This window comes from Delphinapterus leucas, chromosome 1 (assembly GCF_059928025.1).
Source record: "Delphinapterus leucas isolate spDelLeu-1000000601 "Yukka" chromosome 1, BTC_Dleu_Yukka2, whole genome shotgun sequence".
Taxonomy (NCBI): Eukaryota; Metazoa; Chordata; class Mammalia; order Artiodactyla; family Monodontidae; genus Delphinapterus; species Delphinapterus leucas.
In genome coordinates this window covers 129,035,305-129,053,157 of record NC_143129.1, presented here as the reverse complement: position 1 = coordinate 129,053,157, position 17,853 = coordinate 129,035,305, and positions in this window count along the sequence as shown.

Below are 17,853 nucleotides of genomic sequence, written 5' to 3'. Positions count from 1 at the left end.
GCCTCATTCTCTCCTCTTATTCTGAAACTCAGAATTGTCACCCATTAGACTCTTCATGTCTTCTAACCTCTCCTTCACATTTTTAATCATGTTATCCATGCATCGCCCATACTATCTTATGATCACTATTCAAACTCAGTTATATCTACTTTCCTATAAATACATTGATTGCTTCTTTAATTTAACAAATATAGTTACCATTTGTAGAAATTTTAATTATTACTTTTAATTTAATTAGTCACATTTTAAAGTTTCATTGTCAATCATTGCCTTTCAATTCCTTTCATTTATTCAAACTTTGATAATTATAGTACCAAAACTCTTTCTGGGTATTTTGCTGTGTGACTTTGCCATCTCTGTCTCACTCATAGTACTTTGTTTTCCTTTCACGTTTGACTGTGAGGTTATAATTTTTGGAAGTTTATCTGTGAAAATCCTTTGAGTTCTAAGAGGAAGATGGGTTCCTCTAGAGTATACTAGAATTTGCTTCTTCCAGGAACCTAGGGCATTAATCTAGGGTTACTAGGGTTACATTAAATTCTTCACATAAAGTTTTTTGGATCACCCATGTAGTGTGCATTTTTATGCCAAATCCACTTTGAGGAAATATTTTGGGTTAGGGATTCTTGAGGAAGATATTTTCCCCTCTCTATTTAGTATCAAAATTCAAGACAAGAAACTTTCCTTATAGGATTCTTGAGTAGGGTTTGATTTATTTTGAATTAACTCCTATAATGAGGTTGCAGACCCACAGGCTTTGTTTACTGTTCTCAAGTCCCCCGGTGGCCTTAAAGATCAAAGTTTAAGTTCACCTCATTCATCAAGTGACCTCAAGACAAAAGTCAAATATAGTGCTCAGAAATTTATCTTGGTTTGGTTGACTAAAAAAAAAAAAAGGCACAACATGAGAGTTGTGAGTTAAGTCTTATTTGGGGCAAAATGAGGACTATAGCCCAGGAAACAGCATCTCAGATACCTCTGAGGTACTGACTCCAAAGAGGTAGGGGAGAGGTCAGTGTTACATATGATATTAGTGAAGGGGGCATACGTGCAGTCAAGCACACATGTTGCCAGAGGCTTGCTGCTAGTCACAAGGAGCAGATGACACCGTCAATGATTTTAGTACTTTTCTAGATATGAGGAGATGCAAGAATTTGGGCTCATAAAATCTTCTCCTGAAAATATCTAACTATCTAAAGCTCTGTTCTGCCAGATTTTCCCAGAGCACAGAGTGCCTCATTCCCGAAGGAGTCCACCCTGAACTCCTTTCAGGGAGTGTTGAAAGTCCACTAACCACTGCAGTGGTTAGTGACTTAATCCTTGTAGAGGCAGATGGCAAGTGCCAATTTTTAGTTGGCAGTTTCTTTCTTCGCTTAATTTTTGGTCCGATTGCACTTAATGTTTTATTTAAGCTTATCAATGCATTTAGGCTAATTTAAGATATTTGGTTGTTTTCAGTGGAATCATCAGTCACTATGTTTAGTTTACTTTTCATTTTCATATGCATTATTATTATTTGCTGTTCTTATAAACAACAAGGAGACGTTCTGAGTGAATTAGGCTTTTAAAACCCTGGCTTTGTTAATTTGGGCTTTCTTTTGGTTTAGAAACTATTTCTTAGGAGGGAAGATATATGGTTCTAAGTGTTTGGGAAAATTATTCTTACAAAATGCACATGTGGTAATTGGTTTTGTTATTTTTTATTTATCTTTTAAAAAGATTTATTTATTTATTTTGGCTGCGTCAGCTCTTAGTTGTGGCACGCGGGATCTTGTAGTTGTGGCATGCGGACTTCTTAGTTGTGGCATGAGAACTCTTAGTCACAGCATGCGAACTCTTAGTTGTGGCATACATGCAAGATCTAGTTCCCCGACCAGGGATTGAACCCAGGCCCCCTGCATTGGAAGCGCAGAGTCCTATCCACTGGGCCACCAGGGAAGTCCCTGATATTGTTATTTTTTAAAATCCACCTTAACCGTTGATTTTAGACATACTCTCCTGGATTTTATTAAAAAGTGACAATTGTTTTTTAAAAATGAATTCCTCTTCACCTGCAGTATTTCTTATTTACAGAATTGTTTTTGTTTGATATGTAAGTGGATAACAGGATTTTTTCTTCTTATCACAGAGTGATGCAGTGAAATGGAAATTTAATCTCATAGACTCTATGTGCATGTAAAAAGATATCTCATATGTGGAGGCTACTATGTTGAGAAAAAGCAATAAATATGCCTCCTCCCCCTCACATTTATGTCTTTTGTAATGCCCTCACACAATGATTCTGGGCTTGGTCATATCAAAGTTTTGGTCAATGAGACATTTGCCAAAGTGATGCAAGCAGAGATTTGACGTGTACATGTACTTCCACATTGAGGCTTACCCTCTCAGAATTCTCCCTCTTGGAACTCAGGAGCCATTTTAAAAGTTAGTCCTAGCTCTCCTCCTGGAGAGAGGTCTTGTGGAGAGCCCCTGGAGGATGCAACATCACATGAAGAGCTGACAACAATGAGAATAACTGAGTTGACTGAAGCAGTCAACTCCAAGGACGAAATAAGTAATAAGAGAAGCATTCTTGGACCTTCCAGCCCAGCCTGTGTAGTTGAACACAACCTCAGAGTGACCCCAGTGGACCATATGGAGCAGAAAAAGAGCCCAGTCAACTTTAGAAATATGAAAATAATACATCCCTGTTGTTTTAAGCCACTAAGTTTTGAAATAGTTTATTATTCCAGCAACAATAAATAAGAAACAACATGTAAGATGTTAATTCAGACCTGGATACTGGGAAATTTTGCTTTCTCATGTAAAAGTATTACACTAAAAATCAATATGCATTTCCTTCATTCTATAGTATGGTCTTCATTTCCAAAGTACTTAGAAATCTTTACTAAAGTACAAATATGAGACATTTTTCATGCCATCACTCTTTCACCAAAATATCTTATTCAGAATAAAATCCTTTGGCAGAACTCAAATAATTCTATTATTATTTTGATCTATCTTAAGTGAAATTTTATGCAAATGTTTGCTTTAACTGCTAAGAGCTGCTGTTACAGGATTTATAGTCTATATTGATTAATAATTTCAGGCTGTGTTTCATGCCCCTTAATGAAATTTTGACCTTATTTGCTCTTAAAAATCTCTCTGCTCTCAAAAGCTGTAATTCTGTTGAATGGTTTCTCAAATGCTTGAGGAGTCATACTGGGTAATATTGGCTATACTTCACAGTGTGCAACATTATATTGTATGTGTGTTTTACTATTGAGTGATTTTATTTTGTAGTCTTGCTAGTACCATCATATAATTAAATTGTAAACTCATGTGGTGTAAAGGTCAGACGTATTAAATGTACAAAAGCAAATGCTGTGTGTATTTAAGGTTCTACTCTTTGCACACTGAAATCAGTATAAGGAATGAAAAAATCATGTATGTTGAAATTGAAATTTCTAGTCTTTGAAATAAGGTTTTGCAGCATCCTGTTGTAAAACATCTTACAGAAATCCTTCTAAACTAGGCCTCCATTTTCTTGGAACACTCAACACACATTTGACAACACACATTCCTGTTAGATATTTGCAACATAGTTATTAATAAGACTGATCAGTCTAGTTCTTGGCTGCTTTTTTTCTTCTTAACAATTTCTTCTGTAAATACATCTTGACTTTTGCTTTGTGTTTATTTTCACAGTAGAAATATACCACAACTTTCTTTCTGATAACCAGAAATTTGGAAGAGTATAGCTGACCTATTCTTTGTATTTTAGTTTTTTTATTAAGTGAACACAATAATTTTACAATTATTTCTTAAAGTGTTTCTTTAACCTTCAAGGGAACACGTTTGCATATACTAACTATATTTATTCCATTTTACCCTTTGCCATGGAGATTCAAGAGAAATCAAGGCTTATTCCATCTTGGGCAATACTATTGATATTACTTGATAGACCACCAGGATATTAATATAAATAATTCTTAGTAAAAAAATGTTTCAGCTATTCTTTGAGAACATTCTGAATTGTATTTAAATAGGGCAGGTGCTAATATGATAAGATAATTAAATCATTCACGCATTACCTTTCAACCATATAGAAGAGCATTTAGAAGTTATTTACCCATTTATTTAGAATGTGAGAATTACCTTAGAGTAGATATGTATCTTAAAGCTTCATTGCTTCACCTGATAATTGATATCTTCTACCATAGGTCTTTCTAACTAATGAGTCCATGAAGAGGCTTCCTGATGTTAAATTACATGTATATATCCATATGTATATTCATTTGTGAAGAATGTCCAAAGCTTTTATCAGATTCTCAGAGCTTCATAATTGCGAAATTTTTATGAACTTGATTATCCCTCTCAGGCTTTCCAACCTAGATGTGAGTACTTTCTCTGATGAAGAAATGTGATTCTTTAAATTCTCAGAGTAAGCTTAAATGTATTTCTGTATTGTTTTATTTCACCATTCCTAGTTTTAGCCCTTAGTGTCAATGAGAAAAAATCAAGTTATAACATTCTCGTCCTTCAAATAATTGAAAATAACTATTTTGATTCTTCTCATTTTAGAGAATTTTATTTTTTATAGTTTGTAAATGATAAAAACAGAGTTGCACAAAGTTGTTCATAATATTTCTTTATGTATTTCAAACTAAACTACAAAGCTCTGGTAATCAAAGTGGTATGACACTGGCACAAAAACAGACACATAGATCAATGGAACAGAATAGAGAGCTCAGAAATGAACCCATACTTATATGGTCTATGACATCTATGACAAAGGAAGCAAGAATATGCAATGGGAAAAAGATAGCGCCTTCAGTAAATGGTGTTGGGAAAACTGGACAGCTATGTGCAAAAGACAGCTATGTGCAAAAGAAGCAAACCAGTCTACTTTCTCACACCATATGCAAAAATAAACTCAAAATGGATTAAAAACTTAAATGTAAGACCTGAAACCATAAGAATCCTAGAAGAAAACATAGGCTGTACACCCTTTGACATCGGTCTTAGCAATATTTATCAGGATATGTGTCCTCAGGCAAGGAAAGCAAAAGCAAAAATAAACAAACGGGGCTACATCAAACTAAAAAGGTTTTGCACAGCAAAGGAAGCTATCAAAAAATGAAAAAGCCACCTACTGAATGGGAGAAGATGTTTGCAAACAATATATCTGATAAGGGGTTAATGTTCAAAATGTACAAAGAACTCAGACACCTCAATATGAAAAAAAACCAAACAACCCAATTAAAAAATGGGTAGAGGACCTGAATAGGCATTTTTCCAAAGAAGACATACACTGGCCAACAGACACATGAAAAGATGCTCAATATTACTAATTATCAGGGAAATGCAAATGAAAACCACAATGACATATCACCTCACACCTTTCAGGATGGCTATTATCAAAAAGACAACAAATAACAAGTGTTGGCTAGGATGTGGAGAAAAGGGAATCCTGGTGCACTGTTGGTGGGAATGTAAATTAGTGCAGCCACCATGGAAAACAGTATGGAGATTCCTCAAAAATTAAAAATAGAACTACCATATGGTCCAGCAATTCTTCTGGGTATTTTTCCAAAGAAAACAAAAACACTAATTTGAAAAGATACATGCACCCCTGTCTTCATAGCAGCATTATTTAAAACAGCCAAGATATGAAAGCAATCTAAGTGTCCATTGGTAGATGGCTAGATAAAGAAGACGTGTTATTTATATATGTATACACATGTATGTATATATACACACATGCATATACATACAGTGAAATATTACTCAGCCATAAAATATGAAATCTTGATATCTGTGACAACATGGATGGACCTAAAGGGTATTATGCTAAATGAAGTAAGTCAGACAGAGAAGGACCAGTACTGATGATTTCATTTATATGTGGAATATAAAAAACAAAACAAATGAACAGACAACAAAAGAAAAGCAGATTCATAGATGCAAACAACAAACAGGTGGTTGCCAGAAGGAAGGGGGTAAAGGGCTGAGTGAAATAGGTGAGGGAGATTACCCAATTAAAAAATAAACAGGTCACAGATGAAATGTACAGCATGGGGAATATAGGAAATAATAATACTGTAATAACTTTGTATGGTGACAGATGATAACTGGACTTATCATGATGATCATTTTGTAATGTGTAGAAATATCGAATCATGTTGTGTACCTGGAACTAAAGAGTGTTGTGGGTCAATTATACTTCAATTTTTAAAAATTTCTTTATGTTTTTTATGTTTGTAAGATTTGTAGTGATGGTCTTTTTTTGTTTTAGTTGGTTACTTATGCCTTTTATTTCTCTTAATTATTTTCATTAAAGTTTTATCAATTTTATTAGACTTTTCAACAAATCAACATTTGCCTTTATTGATCTTTTCTATTTTCTATTAATATTCTGTTCTATTAATTTCTGATATCTTTAGTATTTTATTTTTCTATTATCTTTGCGCTTAATTTGCTCTTATTTTTAAACTTTTTGAGCTAGACTTAGATCATTGATTGATATTTTCATCTTTTAAAAATGCATTTTAAGACTACAAATTTTCCTGTAAGAATAGTTTAAGCTACATACTACATAACGAGGGCAGGAGGGAGGTGGCCAGCACTGAGGCAATGGGGGTCACAAGTTTGATTGAACAACCCTGAGCATGGTCTTCAGGGGAAAGGAAAAATATGATCAGCAGCTTGGACCAGAGGACCCCGTGCAGAAGCAACACTTTTATTATTTGCTCTTAAGACTTTGTTGTGATCTATCCAAATGCATTTTTATCTTTTATGGAAAATTTTATGATGTAATATATACAAAAAGGAATTTAAATATGCATGTACTCACCTTCCACTTTAAAAATATAAAACATTACCAACCAGTGTTTCTCTCCCTCCTGCCCTCTCACCCTGGGTAACCACTATAACCTGAGCTTCAGAGTTATCACTGCCCTTAATTTTCATACATTTTTACATATGTTTGCACCCCTAAATAAAATACGTGTAATTTTCACATGCTTTCAACCTTCACATAAATAGCAGCATAATATATGTATTCTACAATTTGCCTTTTTTCACCCCACATTTTGATTGTGAAATTGATCCATAATGAGTGATGCTTTATATTAGTCAGTTTCAGCACTGTGTAATATTCCATTACTTGGATACACCAAAATTTCCATTTCTAGTCTCCTGTTGATGGACAGTTAGCTGGTTTACAATTTTTGCTTTACCAAAAATTGCTGCTGTGAACATCCTTAGACATATCTCTTAGTATACATTTCAGCGCATTTCTCTAGAGTTTATGCTGGAGTGGAATTACAAGCTCAAAGAGTGTGTACAACTTCAACTGTAATTCTACAAAGTGATTGTACTAATTTATATTCCCACCAGCATCAATAAATATATATTTTTACAGTTAAAAAAAAAAACATAACACATAGATTCAACCCAATGTTGTATTTTATACAAACACACACACACACACACACACACACACAAGACGACTGAAATGATGCCATTATCTTGAGTGATAGGATAATGAGTAATATGTATTTTTCTGCTTTTCCAAATTTTGTATAATAAATATATACAACTTGCATAATCAGTAAAAATGTATTAAAATAAGTGATATTCTGTTTGTTTTCAATTTCTTTCACTGCTATATAGAATAATTTGCTGAAGTTATTTAAGAATTTGGTGTAGTTTGCAAATTTTGAACATATTTCATCATCTTAGTGAGTCCACAAGTACCATTTACTTGATGAAAATGAGTAACATTCAGGTAAAGAGGTTGAGACATGTGATTAGAAAATTATGTGAACATGTATGTAATATGAGATGTTATTTTTTGTTAACCCACTCTTTTTCAGGTAGTTTATGAATCCACTGGATAACCTAGAATATCTCCATATCTATAACAATAGAGGGATAATTATTATTCCAAACAAATATGCATTCCTTTTTATGTAATCCTTTCTGTATTTCTCACTATATACAGTTATTTCATTAAAAAATTATTTTGGACTTAAATATTTTATTAAATTCTAATGCTCATTTCTCAAGTAAGATCTAAAATTAACAATGTTTGCCCCCCCAACTGGTAGAAATGAGTATTTAATTGAATTCAAGAACATATTATAATTTTGATTTCACAGTAGCAGGACTCTTCTCTGTCTTGTTCTTAGTTGCACTCCAATGCCTGAAATAACATCAATCACATAGTAAGTATTCAGTCAATATTTGTGAAATTAACATATTAGTGAAAATCATTGTCTACAATGAACCAGGCACTGAACATACACAGAGGAACAAGTCAGGGCCCAAGCCTTCAGGAACTTAGACTCTGGGGGAGAATAAAACCAGAATAAATAATTAAACAAATTAAAATATGGTCCAAACTTCCATGAAAACAAAGTGTTAAAAAAAAGATTTAAAATTGTGTATATAAGACAATAATTATAAATATATGCATTACATTTTTAATCACTTATAAATATAAGATTGAAACGTTTTAGTGTACTGAAATGTTATTTAATTAAACTTGAAAATTCCCTTTACTATTGCTTTATTATCAGTACATTTTATTGAAGTATAACATTATTACTATTGTAATTAAGTATGTTAAATTATTGATCTAGATTAAACAGAATTTTTGGATAAATTGGGATAAGTTCATATACACATAAAAGCATGAAGGAAAATGTTACCCAGGGGCTAAAGATCTGAGAGTTAAAAAAAAGAATACTTTAGGACATCCAAAGATATATTTATAAGTCTTGAAACTTCAATGACATAAAATGATTTTTTTGTTCTTCCACATTTCTTTATGGAAAATGACTTTTACCTTTTAAGTGAAGAAGCCACTAATGGTAAAATAAATTGTCTCAAGTATTGTGCAGATGATAGACGTGTGTGTGTACATGTAGGAAAACTTCTATTTGGCTTTCTGTGTTGAACCACACAGGGCAAAGAGGTTATTTTTCTTTTAAATTCCATTCTCTCTTTTTCTATAAGAAAGCTGTTTCTGTCATTGCATAATCACTGAACATCCTAAAATAATAGATGAAGAGTGAAGTCAGCTAAGACAGAGTTTTCCTCACCAAAGTTCTTTATAGCTTGACAGGAAGAAGCAGATAGAGGCCTCATTCTCTTCTCTACAAACCATATAGACACAGTTGGCACAAAATAATAAAGTCGGTATCTCTGAAAAACACGTATATTATTTTAAGAGAATTTAATTTTAAGAGAACTCTTGAATACACACTTTTTTTAAAATTTATATATAGAATATCAAAATTAGCATACCTGTCAGCACCACAGATTTACAATTAAGCATGTTTAAGAATTTGCTGACTAACAATATTAAATGCCTCGAAAACATCTTAATGTTAAATATTTGAAAAAAAATTACCTTCTATCAACCCTTGAGTAACAGTAAGCTTTTCATCTCAATAAAACTTTAAGGAATTTCTTTAATTTACTCATATCAGCCAATAGAAAATTAGCAGCATATCATATTTCTGACCTTCTCTTTCATTTGCTGCTCTTTACTGATTGGAGGAATTTGACGGATACCAGAGAGGAAAATTATGTTCTTTGGCTAAGAGCTCTATTCCAACAAGTGTAATGCACTCTTGATATTTACAAAGATACTATAAAAGTCTCTATACACAGCTCCTTACACAGCCCTGTTAGTCATGCAAATGAAATAGAAGCCAAATAAATTAAACTTTGAAATAATAAACAAAATAAAAGCGTTGAAAGTAAAATAAAAAAGCTACATAGTACAAGCTTTGATATTCCATATTTTTATTATTATCAGTTATCATACTGTGTGCTTCAGTATAAATGAAGTTCAAAAACAGGCATGAGTAATTGGTGTTATAGAAGTCAGAATGATTGCTTACCTTTGGGAAGAATGGCATGGTAGAGGCGGAGAGTGATCTGTGTGGCACTCCTGGGGTTCTGGTACCTTCTGTTTCTTGATCTGACTCATGGTTCTATGGGCATATACACTTTGTAACAATTTCTTGAGCTGCGTGCTTATGATTTGCTTATTTTTAAAAATCTCTGTATTCATAAAAATGTTTTTAATATTAAAAATAAAACAATTACCATAAATAAAAATTTCATGTTGATAAGAATTTGAAATGCAGTTTGAAAATATCATTAACTTTCATTGCAGAAGGAGCTGCTGTGTAAATACACAATTTTAAAAGAGTTAAATTCAACACAAATAAAAAATTAAAGTTCTCCAATTTCAATAAATATCTAATTAAAAAGATCAAAACAAGTTCAACTTTTACTTTCCGTTAATGCTTATACATGTAGTTTAGTTATTTTTCCACTCAAAGGATATATCAATTTTTCCATTTAGAATGGTTTCATGTGATTAATTTCCAGATTAAGAAATACTAGAAAGTTAAGTAATTAAGTTTTAAGTAAAGCAAAATTGATAATTAAATATCCTTGAAATTGTCATGATTGTAATTATTCTGGCATTATTCAGAATATTAGTAAAAAAGATTGTTAGTTACAGAAATATATCAATACCACATTATCATTGGTCCACTGCATTTTTCCTCTTAGAGTTAGGGCTTAGAAATACATTGTTGTACTTGATCTTTCAAGTTGTCATGTTTCATTGAATATATGATTTAATGGACCATTTTATGCACAAAGTCTAATAAAAGAGGTTTTGTTTGTTTTGTAAATGACAGATCATTTTAGCATGTTTCCTGACATATTTTCTCCACTACTAATTATAATCTCCAGCTTTTACATATGCTCTCCACTTCTTCCCCCAACAATGTTCTACTTATCTTCTAGCCTTTTCCTTGAAGTCTCACTTCTTCAGGTAGCCCCCACCTCTATGCTACAGATTACATCAATCTGCCGTGTGTACACTTCCCTAGCAACCTTCACCCTCACTTTATAATATGCGTCTCACCTGTCTTTATTCATTCAGTGTGAACTCTCTTCCTAGACTTTAAACTTCCCAAGGACCAAGACCATGGCTGTGTTGTGCACCAATGCATATTTCAGTGTCTAGTAGAGTGTATGGCTCATAGTAAATTTCAATAAAATTTTTGTCGAATGGACAGATTAAATGCGGATGTCCTAAATAAAATAGGATTATCATGGATACTTTGTTTTCTGATTCTTGAAAGTCTGTCAAATTTTGGTTCTTCTGGAGAATCTGAGAGAATTCAGAATAGACATTAATGTTTTTTGTTTTGTTTTGTTTTTTCATATTGAAGAGGCTTGATGCAGCTGCCTCAAAGTTCAACCACTTTTGGACACATGAGAATACACAAGTGTTCTTACCACCTTTCTAATTCCTCTACGATATTCATAGTTAGGGGAAAAAAAACTACCTTCTACAGCCTTGACCCATAGAGGGCTAGGAGTAGGAAAGGAAAAAGGAAAAGAAAACCGACAGCAAAGATATTTGCTCACGTTGAGAGGAAAATCTTCAGGGAGAGAGTCTCAAGCACTTCCATGGAGCCCAGCATCTCCCTCCTATAAGATTAAGGTCATTATTTGATTGGAGATATTTGGAACCTTTCTTAACACACTCATCCCCTCTACACAATTTTCTTTTGAGCTGCAAAAGTAAATTCAATAGCTTGTTTAAAATACGAGCAAGGGGGATGCAGACAGATGCTAAACATTATTCAGAAAATTCAAACCTATATTATTTTAAAACTGTATGAAACCAATATTAGGATAGTATATACACTCATTATTCTTGTTATTCTAAGAAATGTGAAACTAGAATTATTCTTGTTTTGATGTATCTTCTTGGACATCAGTGTCCCCCAATTAGGATTACTAATAGAAATATATTTATGAACTGTGAAGCAGATGGCTAGGAACCAAGGCTTTTTATTTTTCAGTGTAGTATGCTTTATGTCAAAACCCAACACCAGTTTTAAAATTTAATGATAAGAATATTCTACAAAATACTTTATTTTTCTAAATTGTCATTTACTAAATGATTATTTAAAATGATATTTATAGGATTATTTGTGGGTGATAGGTAATACAAGGAGGTATTTTAGAGTTAACCCACAAATAATTTATATTAACAAGACCTTGATTTTATGCAATAATGAAGGAAAATTTTGGCAGAGAAGTTATAAAATTATAATATGTTTGATCTTAGAATAGAAATAGTACTTACTTTTGAATATTGATTTCCATCATAATCTTTCAAAAAAATTGCTATAGACTGTATCTCAGGAAATATCTGAATAATCACCAATATATGAACAAAATTTACAGATAATTAAATTTTAAAAATATTTACCTAGAAATGTTGGAAGCGAAGAGACATAATCTGCAAAAACTTGATTTATATGTTTTGACATTGTAAGTCTTTCTCATTAAATGCCTTTGCTTTTGTTATTGATTTTTGTTTTGTTTTTATAGATACACATTTTAAATGTCTCCTGTATCTAAGCTGGGTGTACAGAGAGCACAAGAATGTCTTTTCCACTCTGGGTCAGCATTCCAAGTATATGTCAGGCACGGGAAGGAAAAGATGAAAATATCAGCTGAAGATTGTATAGGATGTGTGCCAAGAGTTGACAGAAAATCTTGTCATAGAAGGGCTATATTTCCTATAAAATTGAAATCGAGACCTGTACATAGATATAATTCTTCCAAAATTCTTTATACAATGCTGTATAATTTAGCACCTGATTGGAAAAGAGTTATATCCAGTTCCTGCATTATTGAAATAATAAGTATTTATGAAACACAAATTCTTACCTTTTGTATTTTATTTTTTTATGGAATTTTGTGGAACAGATATTTTCTTTCTGTATCTGGCTAAGTACAAAGAGCTTTGTTATATTATGAACACTAATTTTTATAGAAAGAAAAAATTACTTTGATAATTTGCCATGGTAATGCAGTATAATAGGACATGCCAAATTTGACTTCAGAAAGGGTATATTTAGAGAAGTATAAAAATAGTGAGTATGGGACTTCCCTGGTGGCACAGTAGTTAAGAATCCGCCTACCAATGCAGGGGACACGGGTTTGAGCCCTGGTCCGGGAAGATCCCACATGCCGGGGAGCAACTAGCCCCATGCGCCACAACTACTGAAGCCCACGCGCCTAGAGCCCGTACTCCGCCACAAGAGAAGCCACTGTGATGAGAAGCCCACGCATCACAACAAAGAGAGTAGGCCCCGCTCGCCACAACTAGAGAAAGCCCACACGCAGCAAAGACCCAACACAGCCAAAAATGAATAAATTTATAAAAAAATATTATGAGTATAATGACGTCCATCTTCTGATAATAGTCTTTATTTCAACCATCTAACATCAACAGAATGCTACCCTAGAACTAGAATATTTCCTATATGAGAAGACAGTACCATTCACAATTACCAAAGTGTGGCTTTCTCATTTTCAAAATGCATACTCTTAAGCTTAAAGACTTTCAACATCTTTTATTCTTCTTGTGACTCTGGAAGACAGCCAGAAGTTGCCTGGAGGTTACCTTTAAACAAATTTCTGAATAATGCCAGAAACTGTTACTTTATGTACTTGCCATTACTTGACTCTAATTTTTTATTTACATACCAAAAATTGTATCCAAAACTGCTTTAGAAGCTATAGTTTAAAATGAAATTAAAAAACCCAACATGGTGAAATATTATTTTAATGAGCCATTCAGAAAATTCGCTTTTAAATAGAATAAGCCTCCACATACTCATCACGCAGCTCCAATAATTTTGCCAATTTTGTTTTATTCCCTCACTTTCTTTTTAAACTGAAATATTTTAAAGAAAATCTCAAAAGACATTATTTTACCTGTAAATAGTTCAATATGCATCTTAAATTGATAAGGAATTTTAATTTTTAACATAGCTGTCTTTCAATTTTCATGCTTTACACAATTAAAGAATAATTATTTTCCCAACGTTTAGAAGCTGAAAAAATATCAAATCTTCTGATAAAAAATTGTAAGAATAGTGCAGTGAACACCTGCATGTCCTCCTTTCACTAAGATTTAGCAGTTGTTAAAATGTGGCCATATTTGTTCTTTTCCTTTTTCTCTCTTGCTCAGGAGTGCTTGCACACTCTCTCTCACTTGCTTACTTTATCTTTTGAAAGCATTTGAGAATTAGTTGCAGACATCACAATACTTCATCTCTGAATAATTCAGCATGTATCTCCTAAGAACCAGGTATTCTCCCACACAACCACAATACAATGGCCACAAGCAGAAAAGTTAACATTAATATAATACAGTTGGCTAATATAAAATTTATACTCAGTATCTCTCAATTGTATAAAAACTCTCCATTATAGCTGTTTATTTTATTGTCAATCTAAGAGCCAATCAAGGCTCATACTTTGCACTTAGCCTCCTTTAATCTAGAACATTTCCCAAGTCTGCTCCCCACCCATACCCCCACCCCCTTTTTTTTGTCTTTCTTGATCCAGAAGTCTTAAAATAGTTCAGGCCAACTGTTTTGCAAAATGGCCCTCAATTTGCATTTGTCTGAGTGTTGCCTCATGGTTAGATTTCAGTTAATATCTATTTTTTTAGCAGAAATATTACATGGATGCAACACATCAAGAGACACATGATGTAAATTTGTTCCACTATTGATGATGTTACATTTGCTCATTCGGTTAAGGTTGTGTCCAGCAGATTTCTCTACTGCAATTAATAAGCAACATGTGGAGTGAAACTTCAAGAATTTGTGAATATCCTGTTCCTCAACAAATTTTCACTCAATAGTAGCTATCATTTATTATATTATTTTATACCCAATCTTTATTTAAAACTTCTCATTTGCCTCATAAATAGTTGTTTTGTTTGAATCATGATGCAGACAAAGTTTACACATTTTAATTCATTTTTATTTCTCTTAAATTTCTTTTATTCTCTAACAAGCCCACTTCCTACTTTCCTCACACTTACTCTCTTTTCATGTCCTTCACTGCTTTGCTAGATAAATTGGGTCAGTTGCACTGTAAAGTGATCATTTCCTTGTATTATATTCAACTTGATCTTCTGTTTCCCATATAAACTGATAAACTGTAAACTGGTATTGAGGTCTAGAGAATTGATTAAATTCCATTTCATATTTTTAAAGCCATGTATTTCATAAGTGATGTTAACAACTTTCTATGTATGTCTTAAAGGAAGAATCTTAATTGGTTTTATTTTGCAGTGGTCTGACCAAAAACAACACAATTCTATCCAGTGACTATGGGTTCACTACTTGTGTAGAAAATGTCATCGCTTTTAGGCTTAATTCACTGTGTAAGGAATGGGACAAGTTTTTAAATCAACATTTTCTTACTCATAAGCATCTTACCAGAGCCTATGACCATAAAATAAAGAGGAACTGACAGAAAATGCAACTATGTATGCAAGTTCAAGATCAAAAGTGGGAAATTCTGAGCAACAACTACTTTTGTCCTATAAAAATCATATTTCTTCTGTCCTCATGGCACCCAAAAGAGGGAGAGGCCCTTAAGAGCAGGACAAGAGGAATTTTTCAGTTGAACAGCTGTTTAACAACTAAAGTACTACTTTTATGTACATCGATATAATGCAATGTTTTTTTAATAGAATCATAAATTTTCAGGACTAAGGAGACAAATGCTGTTGGCCCCCTAGCTTTTGCCTGAATATCTCCAATGAAAGGGTGCACATTTCTTTCTGATAAAGACATTTCTATTGTCAAATAGTTCTAGTTCAAATGATACAATTTGTTCTTATGTTTTCTTCAAACCTGTCTCCCTCTAAACTCCACACTGAGTTTCTACTTACACTTTCTGTGACAATGTGTAAATGATTGAAAAGCATTGAAAAGCCATAGCTCCTCCTATCTTTTTGATCACATATAACCAGAGACTCACCCAGGGACATGTCATGACACAAACTCACACCACTATAGTGGCCAGGCTAGTGGCACGGATGTGTGCAGTTGGCTAGTCTAAGAAGAATTCATCCCTTATCTAAAAAGTGTAGGCAGCAGGTCTCCTGCTTTAGTCAGTTGTCACCAAAGGGAAAATATGAGCCTTATGCTGCCAGATCTTTTAATTTTCAAGAAAAAATAGAAATCTGGTTTGTATGAGAAATCTCTTGCTTTGTAAATATTAGCATGTATTCTAAACTTCAAAGCACTGTGTAATTCAGCACGGTGCAAGCCAAATAAAACACATTTGAATGGTTCGATTCTGCTTGTCAACTACCAGTTGTGAATTCTGTTTTAATCGTTCTAAAGCTGACAGATATCCAGACTCCTGGGCATCTTCCTTTGGAGGAGGTACTGTAATTCAGCTTCATGGAGTTGAAGCCAGTCATGTTATGGTGCAAAGATCATAAGACTGCCTCTTCTACTAATTCAGCTTAGATATTACTCTCTCTCTTTTTTAAATCATTGTCTCATTTCAGTATGGTCTACTAGATATCCAGATCTTTTTCACATAACCTGCTATTAAGCCATGTAGTGTGTCTGCAATTGATTTTCTTCACATTAGTCTAACACTGTATCTGTTTTAAAATTTACCTGGTAAAGCAATTATACTCCAATAAAGATGTTAAAAAAATAAAAATAAAGAAAATTGAAAAATTTAAATAAATAAATAAATAAAAATAAAATTTACCTGTTCTTCGTTATTCTTAAGCTTTTGCATGGCAGTTCCATGTCTTTTTCTGTAAGTAAATATGTTTACCTTTGAAGAAATAAAAGTTTGTAATGTAATAGTTAAAATCTAAACTATTTAATTTTTCTGTATGTAACTTAAGGAAAAAAGGTTGGGTGGATCACAACAATATGACAAAGATAATTTTTACATAGACATATCACTGGGAAGAAGCAGTGCTTTTCTTTTTTTTTTTTTAAAGGGCAATGATTATTATTATTATTATTATTATTTTGGCTGTCTTGGGTCTTCGTTGCTGTGCCTGGGCTTTCTCTAGTTGTGGCGAGCAGGAGCTACTCTTTGTTGTGGTGCATGGGCTTCTCATTGTGGTGGCTTCTCTTGTTGCAGAGCACGGGCTCCGTAGTTGTGGTGCATGAGTTAATTGCTCCGCAGCATGTGGGATCTTCCCAGACCAGGGATCGAACCCATGGCCCCTGCATTGGCAGGCAGATTCTTAACTACTGTGCCACCAGGGAAGCCTGCTTTTCTTTCTAAGCTCTGTAAGGAAGTGAAATAAATATTTATGTAAGATGGAAAGATGTTGTTTAATTTGTCAGGATAGGCTGAATCTCAGTCTGATTTTCTGATATAAGCTATTGTAATATCTGTTAAAAAAATCTCTGTTAATGGCAACAAATGTGCAAATGTTACTTTTTTTTTTACAAATGATGGAATACTACTATAATAGTTATTATCTCATTAGCTAAGATGTCAAGCAGTTTTTGTTTTGCATTTAAAAAATCTGTTTCTAATTTAAGATCACTATCCCCTGGATGCTGGTGGAAATTCTGAAAAGTGAGTCCTTTTATTTTCTACATGGTAACACTTTGTTTAAGATCTTAAATACAAATTTTATTTTAAGATGGAATTAAAGAAAAATAATATACATTTAAATATCAAAGCATGATTGACCTCAACACTAATTTCTAATAGATTTTTCAGTAGTCATTACTCTTAAGTAACAAGTATATTGAAAAGAAGAAAGAAAAAAGAAGGTAGAGTCTTAACGTTTCTATATCATGTTGCAAAGTTCAGTTTTATTTCAGATTTTTATTGCTACATATTTGGTCACATATTATCGCAAGTTAAAAAAGGTAAAATTATAATATTATTTCATATTCTTCCTCTTCTCCCATCTACTCTTAAAGTTCATTAATGTTTGATATTGGAACTTTAGAG